Below are 18,207 nucleotides of genomic sequence, written 5' to 3'. Positions count from 1 at the left end.
TCAGGTTATGGAAAGAAAACAAGCTGCCTATAACAAAAAGTAACAGTTTTGGAAGGACCAGAAGTAGAAGACTTCTCTGGGAAAATTTCTTTACTAAATTGACATCATGTCAGTCTTTGATCCTTAATAAAAGTCATCACTGATATTCATGATTTTCCTGCCAAACTGCTAAGCATTTCAACCCAACTCAAAGCACTTCCTTTTCTAGTTGAGTTCTTTGTTGCTGTACATTACTTCAAGAAAAGTAGCAACAATACTGTTTAGGCTGATACTGACCTTCCAGGTTGGAACTTTTCCTTTGTGCAACTCCTTTAAAGACACTGCAGTAGTCAGGAGACTTACAACAATGGGAAGGGAGAAAAGAAACTCAAGCCACTTTATTTTTTTCTCCCCAGCTCCTCATTCTATACCTCAAGAAGAGGTCATGTCCACTAGTTTTGTTTTGTGGTTTTTTTGTCTTTTTGAGACAGGGTTTCACTATGCAGTTTAGGCTGGCCTTGAACTCACTTTGCAGCCCATACTGGCCTCAGACTCGCCGTGATCCTCCTGCCTCAGCCTCCCAAGTGGTGGGATTATAGGCATGCATGACCATGTCCTGCAGTCATGTCTATTTAATGTAGAATTTCTACACTAGTCAATGATTAGTGTCCCTTTTTCTGCAGCTCTCTTTGCTCTTTCTTCCCTCTGCACTGCTGAAGATGTCACCTGACATCCAATTTTCTCTCCTGCTTGCTGCCATGCTTTCATCTCTTTGGGGTCTCTTCTCATTAAGAACACCCCCAAATTTGGGTTTATGCCTAGGGGAAGAAGAAGCACAGGTAAGCCACTGACCTAATCCATGTGCTCTGGGCCACATAACAGAGAGGGGCACTTAGCTTTCAAGCACAAGGTCACTGAAGAGCTACTTTCCTTTGTCTTTTCTCTCTGTGTGTATATTGTCCATAGAAACTTTGTGGGGGAAAAGAGAAGATTATTGTATCCTCTGTTTGCGTCAGGCCTTGGGCATTTCCTGAATTCTTCACCCCTCCTGCCCGATGTTTGCTTACATTTTCAAACACAGAAAAATTATAGGAATAAAATGATGAAAATCTATATGCCCTCCTTCTTATTCACCATTATTAATATTTTGCCACAATTGGTTTATCTGTATGTGCAGTGTGCATATGTTTTAGTCACTTTTCTCTTGTTGCTGAGACAAAATACCTGATGCCCAAAGTTGAGGAAGGAAAAGGTTTATTCAGCTCACAGTTTGTGGAGATTTCAGTCCATAATCAGCTGGCTTCAAGGCAGGATGACACGGCACCAGGGCAATACTTCAAGGTGGCAGAAGACAGCAAAAGCAACAAGAGCAAGAAATGTGTAAAGCCTCTTTTTCTCCCTTATATTGTATGCAGGCTCTCTGCCCTAGGGTGGGTCCTTTACACCCACACCATCTCGGTGCCCTCCTCTTGCACAGGCTCAAGATATTTACAAAGTGAGGACCCTAGCCCCCTAAGTCACTTAGTTAAACTTCTAAACTTCTCAAATTGACAAAATTGAAAATGGTTTCAACCATTACAGACTACATGTTTATAATTATCCTGAACCATGTGAAAGTAAGTCATAAAATAAATCATAAATATCATGACACTTCATCCCAAATAGTTCAGAGTGCATCTCCAAGAATAAGAACATTGTCCTGTTCTTATATAACTTATATAAGCATAGTACTGTTAATACACCTCAGAAACATAATAATAAACCCAGAATATCAAATATTCCCAAATATTCCATGAACACAAAGCTCTTGCACTGAGCTACATCTCCAGCCACATTTTAATTTTTTTTTTTTTTTTTTTTGAGACAGGGTCTCACTAAATTGCTAAGTTGCTCAGGTTGGGCCCGAATTTGTAATCTTCTTTCCTCAGGCCCCTATAATGCTAGGATTATAGGCATGTGCCACCACACCCAGAAAATTTACATTTTGCTTATGCATTAATTTATTGATGGACACTTGGAATGCTTCCACCTTACATATATTGTGAATAATGTTACTAAGAACATGGGTGCACAAATATCTTTTTTAGTTATTCTTTCAGTTCTGTTGGATATATATCTAGAAGAAGGAGGGCTGGGGATTTAGCTCAGTGGCACAGTGCCTGCCTGGCAAGCGCAAGGTCATGAGTTCGATTCCTGGTACCGGAAAAAAAAACAAAAAAAAAAACAAAACAAACAAACAAAAAAAAACAGAAGAGGGGTTGCTAGATCATATGGCAGTTCTACGTTAAACTTTTTGAGGAACAGCCGTAGCATTTTCTATAGCAGCTATACTATTTTACGTCCTTATCAGGAAGACACATGGCATCTAGTTTCTCCATAGCCTCACCAAACTTGTTGTTTTCTGTTTCTTTTTTTATGGTAGCAGTGATAATGAGTATGGCATTGTTGTAGTTTTAATTTACATTTCCCTAATAACTAGTGATGTTAAGCATCTTTTATAATTTTATGGTCATTTTTATATCTTCTTTGGAGAAATGTCCATTTAAGTCCTTTGTCCATTTTTAATACAGGTTTTTGTTGTGGTTGAGTTTTGGGAACTTCTGTATTCCGGATACCCATCCTTTACTGGATAGATGATTTGTAAATATTTTCTCTCACTCTATAGTCTACATTTTCTCTCTGTTGATTGTGTCCTTTGATGCACACATTTTAAATTCTAATAGTAAAATTTAATAGTGCATTTACCTGTTTTTTCTTTTGTTTTCTATACTTTTGGTGCCTAGTAGAAAACTGTCTTCATTGCTGTTTTGTCAGCTTTTTAATTTTTAAAATAAAAAAAGAAACAACAACAACAAAAAGAAAACTTTAAACTATATTGGCCATGTTATATTGCTATTGGATAGTTCTAGCCCAGAAACTTAATTAGATTCAGGATAAATACTCTGAGCAAGAATACTTCATAGTTGATGCTGTACTTCATAATATATCCCCAAAAGAAGTGGATAATAGATAGTTTCTTGCTATCGGTAATGCTAAGTTTAATCATCAGGTTAAAGTGATGACTGCTAGATAACTAGATTATTATATAAAGTCTATTTTCTCTTTGCAATTTCTATATGATTTGTGAGATAATACTTTGACATCAGTATACCTTTTAAAATACCATCAGAACTTGACACTAGCTAGCCCTCTTTGAGAAACCAACTCCTACAGAACAGCAATAAAGATAAGAGTCTGTGAGTCAGACCCTAAATGCATGATCTTCGGAGGAAGGTGGTTCAGCTCACTTCCTGCTTTTGTAGCCCTCCTCATTTTGGTAGCTACGACAGCAAGGGGACAGACCTTGATTTCTGCCCTTCCTCCATCTTAGTGGCCATGGTAATCAGCAGCACTCACCTGAGACAGTCATTTCTGCTATAATCCTCACTCAGGCCTCTTTTCCCATCTTGTTACTGGCAATAACCCATACTTAGGCTATCGCTTCTGCATCTGCATTTTTGTTTTGTTTTTTTGTTTTATTTTTTTGAGACAAGGCCTTGAACTCACAATGTAGCCCAGGCTGGTCTTGTACTCGCTGCAATCCTCCTGCTGCAGCAGCCCCTAGAGCTGGGATTACAAGCTTGCTTCTGCATTTTTGCCCTATGTTTCTCATCTATAGTCTTCTTTCTGTGCCCACAAACATCTGTGCCAGTACTGATGGCTCTTGGAGCAGCCCAAAGCAGCAAACCTCCATGGAGCCACAGTGGCTCTATGTTCCCTAGAGTGCTCTCTGGTTAAAGCCATGTTGAGGTATGTGATTGGGAAATGGGTCTTCTTCCTCCTCAGCATGCCACTCTCAACGCTCCCAACTCCCATGCCCACGTGCCACCTCTGCTTTTGCTCCTCTACCTTACAGTATCAGTTGTAAAAGTCTATCCTTTGTCTTCTGCTTGGCTTATTGTAAATATCCAAGATGGATACCTTGCTTCCTCCTGTTTCCCCCTTTCCCCCAGGTACTTGAGTAAGAATATTTTCTTGTTTTCTGTAACCAAATCAGCTCCTGGTACTCTCAATGAGACGACTACTCATGTGCTACATTACAGAACCAAAGTAGAAGAGAATCACTCAGTGGAATTTTTAAATTTCTTCTGTATGTTTGTCTTAGTCCATCTTCTGCTGCTGTAACATAATACCACATATGGATAACTTGCAAAGAATAGATGTTTATTAAGCTCACTGTTTTGGAGGCCGGGAAGTCTGAAAGCATGGTACTGGATCTTGTGTTCATCTTGTTGCACAATAATATAGTGGAGGTCATCACAGGGTGAGACAGAACAAACACACCAGCTCAGGGCTGTCGTCTTCTTACAAAGTTACTAATACCAACTCTGAGCAACTGATTTGAAGGTAACAGTATGCAGTGGAATTACAATAGTGAACTCCTACCATCTTGTCTAGTGAAACTCTGTAATATCTCTAAGGTTTTATTGAAGAATTATTTTCTTATTCTCTTTAATGGTTTGAGCAATCTTTCATTCTGATAATCTGAGCAATGTAGTTGAGGATAGCATATGCAATGTCACAACCACTGTTGATTTGTATTAATTTGTCTTGAGACCCTGTATCACTTTGAATGTTTTTGCTTTGATTTGTTCATGTTGGTGATACTGGTATGCTGTTACTATTCTATTTTTTTGTTTGTTTGTTTCTCATGTACTACTCTCTTTAAAATAAAATTTTTTTAAAAAGTTACTAATACCACCATGGGAGCTCTGCCCTCCTGACCCCATCTAATCTTAATTATCTCTGAAAAGCCCCACCTCCAAATAACATTAACATATGAACTTGGAGATTAAGTTTCCAATGGGCATACTTTTGGAAGACACTCAAATCAAAGCAGTGTCTGTGTGGCTGCGAGCCCAAGTGACTGATGATGTAATCAAAGAGCTCCAGCTAGATCTTAAGGGCTGCTCCTATTACGGGTAAAAAGGGATATTACTGACCCTTCCAAAAAAGGCCCGTGGACCCACGCAGCCAAAAGACCAAAGGAGGAAGTTAAGAATATGCCAGGGATGTAGCTCAGAGGCACAGTGCCTGCCTGGCAAGCATGAGGACCTGAGTTTGATTCCTGGTACAAAAAAATAAAGAATATGCACAAGTGACATAGTCTAAAACTGCACAATTTCTAGAAGTAAGCATAGGAAAAAGTCTTTTGCAATCTTGGGGTAGGCAAAGATTTCTTACTATACAAAAGTACAGAATGGATGAAAGGGACTATATTAAATATATTAGATGGATTAGAAGGACTACATTAAATATATTAGAATGGATGGCTATAGGAGGAGGCAGTGGCTCTGTTTTTTATCTGAGAAACCACTTTGAAGATATCAATATGTAATACGACAACTATTGTTAATTTCCTATCACTTTGTTTGTAACTCTGTAGTAGGTGTATTGTTCTTGCGCTGTTTTGTAAATGGATGTCTGTTAATATGTTTTCCTTCTTTCATTCTTAAAATAAAAAAAAAGGAGGAGACAGTGGGATTGGGAATGACAGATAAAGGGTCAAAAACAATACATTTAAAATTGTTTTAAAAGCAAAGAAGGTTGCCAGGCATAGTGGTGCACACCTGTAATCCTAGCACTCTGGGACGCTGAGGACTGCATGTTCAAACCTGGCATGGGCATCTTCATAACTTAGTAAGATCTTGTCTCAAAATTTAAAAAAATAAAATAAAATATGGCTGGGAATGTAACTCAGCGCAAATTACCTGGGTTGAAATTCCAATACTGCCCCCCCATACAAAGAGAATTACTTCCAATTATAGATAAGAATATTATATGAAATAAGCAGCCAGATTTCTTCAACCTTGTGCACATTAATTACAAGAAGTATAAAAAAAGAAAACAGAAAGAAATATTAAGTTTTGTCTGTTTTTCATATTCAGAATGAGTGAACTCATTGTTCCTTGGTGTATTGGTTTCATATTGCTGCCATATCAAATTACCACAAACTTAGTGGCTTAAAACAGTGTAAATTTATTATCATGGAGTTCAGTAGGTAGGAAGTCTAACTTGTCTTATTGGGCAAAAATCGAAGTGTTGGAAAACTGCATTCTTTTCTGAAGGCAGAATCTGTTTCTTTGCCTTTCCTACCTTCAAGGGACCATAACCTATGTTCCTCCTTGTATGGTCTTCTTCTTCCATCTTCAAAGCCAGCAAGGGCAGGTATAGTCGTTCTTACATCTCCTCTGATTCTCATCTTCTCCTCTGCTTCTTCTTTCACTTTTCAAGACATTTGTGATTAGATTGGGCACACCCCTGAGTAATCCAGGGTAAACCAGCTGATTTGTAACCTCAATACCCCTTTTGCCATGGAAGTTAATGCATTCACATTCACATTCCTTAATCTAGGGATTAAAGACACAGACACTTTGGGGTTCATTATTCCACCTGTCACAGCAGAGCATACATCAAATAGTGAAAAACACAAAATTACATGTATTTTTCTTATTGTAAATCAGTTATTTAGCCAAATTACAAAAATATGTTGAGTTCACGTGCCAGAACCCTTTGGTAAGGGTAAGTTACAGTAGGGACTGAATTGGGGGCCTGAAATGTCCTTCCCTTTCAACAAACTTTCCCCATCTGGCTTATTTTATCTAAGACATAAATAAGTAGCAATCGGATCAAGATGTTCTTTTTACAGTGTAAGTGACTGGCCTATAATAACTCTTTAGCAAACACATTTACATTCCTTTCAGAAGCACCCTAACCCAGTGTTACAGCTTGCATCTAGAAGTCCTCCTAAAGCCTCATGCAGTCAAGCGGAGGCTTTTCCAAAGTGGCTGGATCTAGAGCGCACGGTGCTGGAATAAAGGGTGTGTGATGAGTAAATCAGTCCACTGATTGGTTTGGCATAGTTCTGGCTAGGATTAAGGATGTGAGTGCTATACTTGCCCTAGGGTATGTAGCCTGGATAAAATATAAGAGACAGAAAGAAGACTAATGTGTTCTTTTGCCTGATCTGCTTGCCATGGACTATTTCTTCTCTGTGATGCTCCTCTGCCATGACACGCTGCTTTTTGAGCCAGCCAGTTATAAACTGAAGTTTTTACAAACTGTGAGCTAAGTAAACTTTTCCTCCTTTTAACTTTGGGTGCTGAGTATTTTTTCTGAGCATCAAGAAAAGTAACTAAGATGCCCAGTGCTTCTTAAACCTTAATGAACACACACAAATCACTTGAAACCTTGACAATGAAGTTTTAACTCTGCAGATTTGGCCTGAGAATCTGCTTTTTTGGCAAACTTTCAGGTGATATGATGCTGCCTTCCCAGGATGGTACTCTGAGGCACTAGGTTATAATTCAAATAAAGTTCTAATCCTAAGCAACAGTCAGTCTGACCCTGCCAAACATCAGTCATTTGATGGTATTATTGTTTAGATCTGAACTGTCCCCCCAAAGTTTCAAGTGTTCAGAGATGAGGATTTTTGAAGATGATTGGATCATGGAATGCTATACTTATTAGTGGATTAATCCATTAATGAGTTCATAGCTGAATATGCTGTTAAGAGGAGGGACCCAGTTGGAGGAGGTGTATCGCTAGGGGTGTGACCTAAAAGGGAATGTTTTTCCTTGTCTCTGGTTCTCTCTCCCTCCAGCCCCACATCCTCCTTCTCTCTTTCTTTCTCTCTCTTTCCTGGCTGCCATAAATTTAGCAGCTTTCCTCTGTCATGCCTCCCATCATGCTATTTCTTCCTTGGAGCCAGCTGACCATAGACTGAACCCACTGAAATCATGAGCCAAAATAAACCATCCATTCTTTAACTGCCTGTGTAGGGTATTTAGTCCTGGTGATGGTACAAATGGTTTGCCTCCTTCTAATGGACAAAGGTAACCAATCAGTTTTCCAAAAGACAACATTCTGTCATAGTCACAAAATCCTGGTAACAGAGAAGACACTCTGCCTACTGGTAATGGTCTTGATTTCTCACGAATATAGCTTGCTCAGCACCCAAATTCATCCACAGGTATGAGTGTGCTGTTTATAATACTTGATATGGTAGTAAGCCTCTAATCTCTTAGTCCAGGATTCCCAAAATTGAAGACTGCTAAGACTTATGACCCACCCCCACACACACATAGAGACTCTGTCTTAGTCACTTTATCACTGGGACCAAATATCCAACACTCACAGTTTAAAGGAGAGATTTATTTAGACTTATGTTTTTATTCCATGGTTGGCTGGCTATAAGGTAGGAAGGGCATGGTGGAAGAGTCTGGCAGAGGGAAGCTGCTCACAGCATGATGGTCAGAGGCAGAAAGAGAAGGGAGGAGCTGGGGAGGAAAACATACCCTTTCAAGTCATGCCCTGAGTGATCCACCTCCAACCAGGCCCCATCTTCTAACAGCAAGTCAGCTATAGTGCTCCTGAAATCCAGTCACCTTCCAAAAGGCCCTCCTCTGAACACATGAGGCTTTGAGGGAACATTCTAGATCTAAACATAACAGATTCAGTGTTCTAGTATGTGGATTCAAACCTATTGTCAGAAGTATAAAGATTTGGCAAGATTAGTAACATCTTTGGACAGATTACCTGCACTATTTGAGAACTTGCCTACTATACAAAGTGGTAAAGTCTGATAAGATTCAACATTATTCCTCTGACAGAGATAAGTATTATGTAGTAGCTCCCTCAGGGATAAGGAAGAGATGAGCAGGAGGGTAGAGCAGAAAAAGTAAAATATTCATAGGTAAAGTTGGATAATCTTTCTATAAGCCTCAAGAGAACTTTGACTCATGAAGCATATTTAATAAGGCTCAAGGGCCAAAGTAGAGACCCACTGCTGCATCAGGGTGAATTGATTTTGGAACTTGTAAAAGAACATAAATTCCTTTATATACCACATGGCTATTCCCAATTAATGAGCTTGGGCAGTACCACTTAACAGTGTACTTCTGAGCTATGACTTAGGTTCCCTCTGACCTAAGACTCCTCAGATCCTTGTTGTGGCCTCAGAGAGACCCATCACTTTGGGGCAACAAAGCAAAACCATACAGTTCCGTACCTACTTACAAAACAAATAGGTGCATCTCCCAAAGAGTGCTACGATACATTTCCCTTGAGGCTTCTTTGAGGAACCTTATTTTATGTCATTTATAGACCTCCTTCCCACCTTGTTCTGGGTGGAAGTTGCTAAAAATTTTTTTATATGGCCTAATATGTTGGAGATCCCTACTGAAACAGTATAAATGCAAATTCAACACCTCTGCAGTGTAGAGACACAAAAAGTATGAATCTCTTTATAAGAAAAGGAGACTTGCTCTGGCTAGACCAAGGGCATTAATCTACCCAGTATCTAATCAATGGATGATCTCCATGAAAACTAATTTATTCTATGAACAAATTAAATGAAGAATCATTATTTTCTCCCACCCTATGTATTAAACTGTTGACTTTTACACCAGGCAGCAGCTCTTAAAACATAGCATCTAATATCCAGCACTGATGGGTGAAGAAGATGAAATCTATATGAGGGAAGTACATAGATCAATGTCAGATGGGAAAGGTTAGAGGTATAGCTCAGTGGTGGAATATGCATGAGGCATTGGGTTTGTTCCCCACTACTAAAACGTCAAGTCAAAAACCACAAATAGAGGAACTTTGTTGCAAAATCTATATTCAAATCCAGTTCACAGACCTTTTTCAGGTGACTTATTCAAGGTCACATTTCATTGATAGCAACACTGGGAACAGAACTTCAACACCGCTCCAACTGTAAGACTGCTTCCTGCTTCAGCATTCCTCAGTTGTAGCTAGAACACCCTTTCCCAAAACACCTGATGGAAAAACATCCTGTCTCAGATTCAGCACTTTGAAAGCTGAAGGTCAAGGGTAAATGGAGCTGCCTGGGAAGGTTACTGATCAGGCCTAGAGCTTTTATCTCACAGTTGTTATCTTCCTCCCCTCATCGCTCCACTGTTATGGCTTAAGCATTTCAATCCTTTTCCTACCCAGTCTCTCTCTCTCCCTGTTATTGCTATCTTGCTATTTCAAGTTTCTCTCCAGCGGAGTAAATCTTCACTGTCCTAGTGCTGGGTTTTTCTCTTTGATTTCCTCTCATCTGCCCGGGGAACCAGCTTACCCTCCCGCCCCTCTGCTCACATCTCACTTGATTCCTCTCACCTCTCCACTCTTCATCATTTTCATACCTCTACTTCCCTTCCCTTGTTCCCTCCTACTTCTCTTGGAACAGTAGCTCCTGAATTTCTTGCCTCCACCAAAACTGTGTGGCTTTTCTCTTTCTGCTGAAGGGGGGAAAAGCCGTGAAAACCCAAAATGCCATCTTTCATCTTATTTCCTATTTCCAGCAGATTTTCTATTTATAACTCTGCCTCCCTCGTAGCAGATTGACACAGCACTCTGCTTGGTTCCAGAATAAATGCAATTCAAGAATGAGAGGCGAGTCCACCTCCCAGGATTCTTCTGCAGCCAGGCATTTGTTAGGATCTTTTCCTGCCAGTATTGGGGAAGTGTCTCTGCTGGCAGCTGTGCTTCCTTTAGCCCATCTTTTATTGTCTTGGGATCTGTTTTCATACAGGATTTCCCTCCTGGAAGATTTCCTATCCTGATCATGTTTGGACCACACTTATATTAAGAGTAGTTTTGATTTCCCAAGCATATACTGAGTGCCATGGAAGATACTTAAGTCATATTTGTTGGGCAAATTAATAAATGCTGACATATTAATTAAGTCATAAACTGAGTTTGGGGATAGCTAACTTAAAATTATAGTGAATCCACAAAGTCAATAATACATGTAAAAATTCCCATTTTAAAATTAAAAACCAATTTAGCTTTATACCCAAATCTGATGTTCCTATCACCACATCATTTTAAAATCTGAATAAGTGACATTTACTGTACCTTCTACTTTATAAATTGTGTTTTACCTAAATGATTTTATTTATTCATAACCTCTGAAATGAGAATTATTGTCCTCATTTTTTGGACGACAAAACACAGATTCAGGCAAATGAACAGCTTTCTTTTGTAACATAAGCAGTAAGTGAGCAAAAATGGGTTTAACTCATTTATCTGACTTTAAAGCTCACTTTAAAAACCAAAAGAGGACGTGGGGCCTCTGAACCCAGCATCAGAGGCAGCACATGTTGTTGACCTCTGGTCTGATCTGTATTCCCTTTAAGTATTTCTACCTGGTACGTTAGTTACTCAAACAAATATTTTTGGCATTAAATTACTTCATGTACCATTTTAGACTAAAAGTTTCTTAACCTGGTATTATTTTAATATTCTATGCTTGACATATATACTGTGGAAGAAACCCAGTGTGAGCTGGGTTTATTTATATAATACTAGGGTACTTTTCCTTATGCCCACACAGATGTAAAATGTAAAAGTTTATATTTTTAATGGAGGAGAGACCCTCAAAAACACAATTCCTAGGATCACCAAAATCATAATGTAGCCCTGGCCACATAGTCTACCCCAGTGTCAGTTTCCAAGTCCTTCCATGAAATCCTTAAGGTGGAGCAGGGTCCAAAATGTCTGTTTCTTTTTTCTGCTGCTGTGAAAGCAGCAAAGAATTAGAGTCTGAATCAGTTGCTGAAAAGCCAGCCAGGTTCATCTCAGGAAGGTTATCAGGTGGGGACACAGGAGTCAAAGTTCTCTGTCTTCAAGAAAACAAACACGGGATAACACCTTGGCAGTCAAGACTTAAGAAAAACCTTATAGACTGTGGGCCAGGCCCTAGAGGAAGACAATATACTCTATCAGAAGACCCCCATCTCTCTGGGATGAGCCACACTTGAGGGGCTGCAGAAGCATCAGGAGCTGCTTTCCACCACTTAGGGCCACAGAGATAAGAGGCTGTCTGAAGAAACTGCCTGTTCAGTAGCTTCCTTTGTATAATAATGTGGAGTTGTTGGTTCCCCTGATTGCTCTCTGATGCGTTGTTTTACTTGTATCTTTGCTTTTATGTAGAGAATAGAATCATGTTCCCAGGAGGATAGCAGGGAAAACCCATTTCCAGTCTGGAATACAAATGGGAACCTGCAGAACCCACACTTTCTGAGTGGACAGAAGAAGAGAGGATGAACAAGGACATTAACCTCCAAAGGGCGAGGGCAGTGATGGCAAACCTTTTAGAAACCAAGCACTCAAACTGCAACCCAAAACCCACTTATTTATTACAATTAAACCTGAATAACCAATGCTTGGCTGCTGGGGTAGTTTGGCTCGTGGGCCAAAAGAGGGCTCTATGTGCCCACTGAGGTACATGTGCCATAGGCTCGCCACCCTGGCCTAGGGTTTATGTCCCTCTTGCCCTCTTCTAAGGAGCATAAACAGGAGCCGTGTTATTACTGAGATGAGTAAATTGTCTTTGGGGAAGGGTTTATGTGGTGCTGAGAATCTACCATCTCCCTAGAAAGCTGTCCCATACCCATACAGGAGCTTCCATGGCTCTGGGAGAACTAATAGCACTGTTGACATAACTGTGTATTGCCTTCCTCAGTTTTTTATGCATGTTTCGATGCAACTGAGATCATTCTATACATAAATTTTGCAATTTGTCACTTTTAGTTAACCAAGCATTTGAGGGTAGGGTATGGTAATAAAATCCAGCCATTTTACACTTGAGGGAATACATCAGGTAGAAATGGCAGCAATGACCGCCTATTCAAATACTCCTGTACCATCTCGTGGTATGATTTCCCATCCATTTACACAACTTCATGAAGCAAAAAATAGCAGTTAGCTCTGGGAATTAGGATTAATGTAGCTGGGGTTCTGTTAAATTTGTCAATTTCTTACATTTTCCAGAACTTCAGAATAAACAAGTATCACTTTCATAGTCAGAAGAAAATACTGTAAATGTTTTCTTTTTCAGCTTTTGCATTGGAATGAGCGGCAGAAGAGCAAGACACCCAAGTTTGTGTCACTGTGCCATCTGCAGCCTACCTGTAAAATGGATCATTCCCCGGGCCCTCCCAGACTGGAAGGCCATCTGCATTACATAGAGAAAGTGACAGCACTCTAGGCAAGATGAAAGATAAACAGCCCATGCCTGGGAGGCCCACAGCTGCCCCATCTCTTAAGCACCTCATACCTCTCTGAAGGAGGATATTCACCTGCCTTATTTGTGAACATGATCTCCCAACTTGGGGGCAACTGAGAACAGATTGGAACATGTAGCTATCTTAAAGGAGCTAAGCTGCCTTCTCTTCCCACCATTTACTTAGTGTGCTTACTGGTCCTATTCATTCATTAAGTAGAGGAGACCTAGCCTAGGAGTCCACAAAAATATTCCTATATATAATACTAATGTATTTACCATAATGCCAACACAGACCATATGTACATTTGAATCCAGAACCTTGCATGTTGCATGTGCTAGGCAAGCACTCTACCACTGAGCTATTGTTATGGTTGATACATTGTGCCAACTGGGGAGTCTAGAGGTTTGGCTAAGTGACTCAGCAGTTCTGCCTCTTGGGGTGAAAAGGACACGCCCTTACCCTTCTGGGATGTTGTTTATTGTGTTAATTTGAGAAGTTTAGAAGGTTAATTATGCAACTCAGAAGGGGTCCAGGGTGCTTAATTTGTATTCATCCTGAGCCTGTGCAAGAGGCAGGCATGCAGAGGGTGTGGGTGTGGAGGACAACCCCCACCTCCCCAGAGCGGGTAGACTGCATAATAAAAGGAATTGAGGCAGGACTGGCTGGGGTTTCTTCAGAGGAGCTCCGGTTTTCACCTTCACCTTGGTCGTCTCCTGGCTCCTGGTGCAGACTGTTGGCATTCCGTCACAGACTCATCAGCCTTCTGGTGTTGGCTCTCCGGCCTTCATCGTAGATTCTTCAGCATTCCGTCGTAGACTCATCAGCCTTCTCGTGTTAGCTCTCCGGCCTTCATCGTAGATTCTTCAGCATTCCTCCTCCGCCATTTCACTCTGGTGTGTGCTTTTTGCTTAGCTGTGGCTGCCGCCCTGAGATGCAGCCCTCTGCCACGTGCCACTCTGCCTTATAATCGCCAAGTACGGATTGAAACTTCCATGAACTGTAAGCAAAATAAACCTTTCCTTCCTTAATTTTGGTCATCAGATATTTTGTCCCAGCAACAAGAGAAAAGTAACCAAGACAGCTATATCTCCAGCTGTGTGTGTGTGTGTGTGTGTGTGTGTGTGTGTTTTACTGGGATTTGAATGCAGGGCTTTCACACTGAGCTACATTCTCAACCTTCTTCTCCTTCTCCTTATTCTTTTTCTTCTTCAAGAGGATCTCATTGAGTCACTATGCCCAGTCTGGGCTCAAAGTTGGGATCCTCCTGCCTCAACCTCCCAAAGTGCTGAGATTATAGGCATATGTCACCATATCTAACTCCAAGCCCTTTTTAAAAAAATATTTATATTGAGATAAGATCTTGCTAAGTTAGCCAGGCTTGCCTGGAAATTTTAATCCTCCTGCCTCAACCTTTGAAGCAGCTAGTATTACAAGCATTCATCACCACACTGATCAGTTTTTATATTTGTAATCAAGGAGAAGTCCACAAAGACAAAGTTGCCAAGGTCCTGCAAACACCACAAAGTAGTTCTGATCACTCAGCCTGTATCAGTTTCATTGCCTCCACACCCTTCCAAGAAATCATCAGGGTGGATTGTGAACCAAAACACCTACCATCCTCTCATCTTCATCATTCTGACACAGGAAACAGTGAGATTTGGGGAATGAAAATAACCATAACCATGAGGTCAAACTGAGACCTCCACTTGCCCTGAGCAGAATTAGGCAGATGGAGTCATACTTAGCAGGGAGCAGAAACTGCTTTCTTTATCTGCCCACACAAATAACCATTACCACACTGGAAAGAGAAAAAGCAAAAACTTTAGACAATAGCTTGGCATTTCCCCTTTTTCTTGGGAATTATTACCCCATCATTCTATATGATAAGGTTTTTGTGAAATGTGAACATCCTCTTTCAAATCTCTGGCCCTTCTTTTCAAATTAGAGTTATAAATAAATAAGTACAACTTGCACACCATTTGATTACATCTTTGTACTTTACCAAGATTCCCTAAGGAGGCACTTATACCAATTTTTACATCATTAAATATTTAAATAAAAACTCATGGAAATGAATCATGGGACAAAAAGGCATTTATTAAGCACTTATTTGGGCACAATGCAGCACCAGGCTTTAGACTGAAGGAGCAAATAGGACATTAGCTCCCTGCAGACCAACAGCAAAGAGTTTGAAGGAAGAGAATATTAGCTTCAAGGGAGGAAGACTATATAGAGACTCTCAGTTTTACTTGGAGTCCCTTATTCAGCAGCCACAAATACACAGAATGCCATCAAGAATCAAGATGTAAACTGAATCAAGTGGTGGGCAGCAAAACTCAAATTTCTGAGCCCACAGCTTAGCCAGTTCAGAAATGCTGTGGAAAAGTTGCTGAGTTTGAGTCACCTCAAGTAACTGTAGTACAAAAGAAAATAACTGAATTCACTTAGTTTCTGAAATCTGGTTATTTTTCAACACATTTTATCAAAATTTTCATTGGTAAATATTTACTCAGCATGGTACTATGCCAAGAGAGTATAAAATAGGCCCAATCCTCAGAAGTTGCCGTTGTAGTTGTGAAATACAGAAAATACTAGAGAAAATAGATCACAGCTCTATCAGGGCATGCCTTTGGCCAGAAAGGAAGCACATGTAAAGTTGGGCCCGGTGAGAACATGGTGCTGAAAAGATTAGTATTAAAAAGAAGCCAAGTACTTTGCATCAGGATAAATTCTCAGGAAGTGGTCAGATGCCACCCATGACAGGCTGAAGGGTATAAAAGGGTAAACTCCTTTGAAAGACTTTTCTTTAAGAAAAGAAACCCTAAGGGTCCTTGTTTGCTCAGGAGTATTTAGAGAAGCATTTCCCAGAGTTCAGCCATCTAAGCAGTGAGAAGCCACTGCAGCCATGGTCTAAGGGGGCCAGGATACTTTTAAAACTGGAAGCAGATCCTGGTGTCATCCATGTGGGGCTGAATGACAGGGGAGTAGTCCCAACTTCAAGTTCCACACGAGAAAAGAGAGAAGAGAGAATCCTCAAGTGACAGTGTCAGTGAGGATCCAGCAGAGAGCAAATGGCACACTCAGGAGAGTTTAGCAAAGGAAATATTTACTGAGGAGTGGGGCAGAGTTCAGCAAACCAGTCACAGTGGTGAACTCAGAGACTAGAACTCATGAAAAGTTACCATTCATAGGTCTATGAAGATAAGGGAGGCAATGATACTACTGGAGCCCCATGAGAACTGGTACACAGAAGACGGGATGCTGAATGGAAGGGAAGCCTTAGAGGCAAGGCAGGCAGCTCAGAGTGGGAACTGCAGAGTAAATACCCCATCTCTGATCATCTTCTGGTGCCGCCCGGTCGTCAAACCCAACTAGATAGCAGACAGCAAGGGAGCCCAAGGAATATAATTCTGGGGCCCAGACCAGAATTGAGAAGACTAGAGACCAGAGACTAGAGATTGGACAAATGGAGAGGCACCCTGCATATGGGCTGGAGATCTTGCTATGGGCCTTAAGAGAAAAACAAGCTGTACTGGCACAGAAAAGGATGGGAGAGGCAGACATGCCAAGCTGGGGTGGTTTTCCAGTGTGCAGTGGGGTAACCGGCCAGAGAACATCTCTACTAGCAGCACCAGGGGTTCCTGAGACCTGCCCAGGTGCACTTGATGTGTGTTTGTGGACTTGCTTGAAAGGAGTCCAGGATGCTTAGACAAAAGCCCGTGATGAAGAGGGGAGTTGGGACAGGAGGTATAGATCGGAGTCAACTCCCCAAAGAGACAGCTGAAAAACTTTCCACAGGAGGACAGGAGTCCTCATAAACGGAAAGTAGAGAAAACCAAGAACTGAGGTTTTTCATGTTTTTTTTTTCTTTTTTGGGGGTGGGGGAGGAAGGGAATGTTGTGCATATTTAGAAGATGAATAATGAGGAATAGAAATAGAAAGCTCTGGAGGCAGGAAAACCAGGCAGTTTTCTGAGGGATGACAGTGGCTGAAGTCCAGCTCTGGCCCACTTGCCAGGCCATACGCCCAAGGGGTTATGTCTGCCCCAGGGCCACCTCTTCTAATGGTAATGAAGGTGCCCTGTGAGCAGCAGAAGACACAAGTGTCAAGGAAGGAGCCATGTCCACACCCCACCCCACTATGCAGTGACAACTATTCTCCCTTTCTTTCCACTGGGTTCCTAAAGAAGTAGAAAGATTGGGTGGACATTTCAGTATGTGTAATAAAGCTCTGTCCTCCCTAAGCTCCTGCAGGGGTTCTGTTCTCTGAAGGATCTGAAGGAAAGTCCACATATAAGGTTGTAGGAAGAGAAAGGGACCCAGGCCACAGAGAGCAGCTGTGCCTGTGGTCTCAGTGGTCTAACTCTCTGAAAGGATGTGTTGGGTCTTCTTGTCATTTTCCCTCACAAAGAGGCAAGTGTGGTAGGCAGAATTCCAAGATGGCCTCCAAGTTTTCCACACATCATCTATGTGGCCTATACTATCTCATCCTTTTTGAATGTGGGTGGGATGTATGAACAAGATGGCATACCATGCCTGTGATTGACTTTATATGGAAAGAGGAAATCTTCAGATGTAATTAAGGTTTCAAATAGGTCAACTTTGAGTTAGCCAAAAGGGAGATCATCCTGGGTAGGCCTAACCTAATCAGATGAGAATTTCAACCAAACAAGAAGCAACAGCTGGCCTGGAAGAAAGCAAGCACCATGTTATGAGTTTCTGTGAGAAAGTCATGTAAACAAGACCCAGGGGTTTATTCTGGCTCATGGTTTTCAGAGGATTCAGGCCATGTTTGGTTGACAGATGCCATGGCAGGAACATCATAGTGGAGAGGCATGGTAAGGAAAAGATGCTCAGCTCAATGCAGCCAGGAAGCAGAGGGAGAGAAGGAAGGAGCCAGGGCCAAGAACTGACCCTTCCAGGTTACAGCCCCCAGTGATCCACCTCTTCTGACCAAGCTCCACCCCCTAATTGCACATTCAGCTATGAACTCATCAGTGGATTAATTTGCCCCCCTGATCGAATTAAATGTCATCAACACTGAATACATGAGACTTTGTGGGGGACATTTTAGATCTAAACTATGATATCCTGAATCTGAAGCACTTATTCCAACTCTGAGAGTTGCTAAATTGTCAACAGTTCCACCATTGCTGAAAAGTTCAAGT

The sequence above is a fragment of the Chinchilla lanigera genome, unplaced genomic scaffold (genome assembly GCF_000276665.1).
Source record: "Chinchilla lanigera isolate Chin_1 unplaced genomic scaffold, ChiLan1.0 scaffold00026, whole genome shotgun sequence".
Taxonomy (NCBI): domain Eukaryota; kingdom Metazoa; phylum Chordata; class Mammalia; order Rodentia; family Chinchillidae; genus Chinchilla; species Chinchilla lanigera.
Note: the sequence above shows the minus strand (reverse complement) of the source record.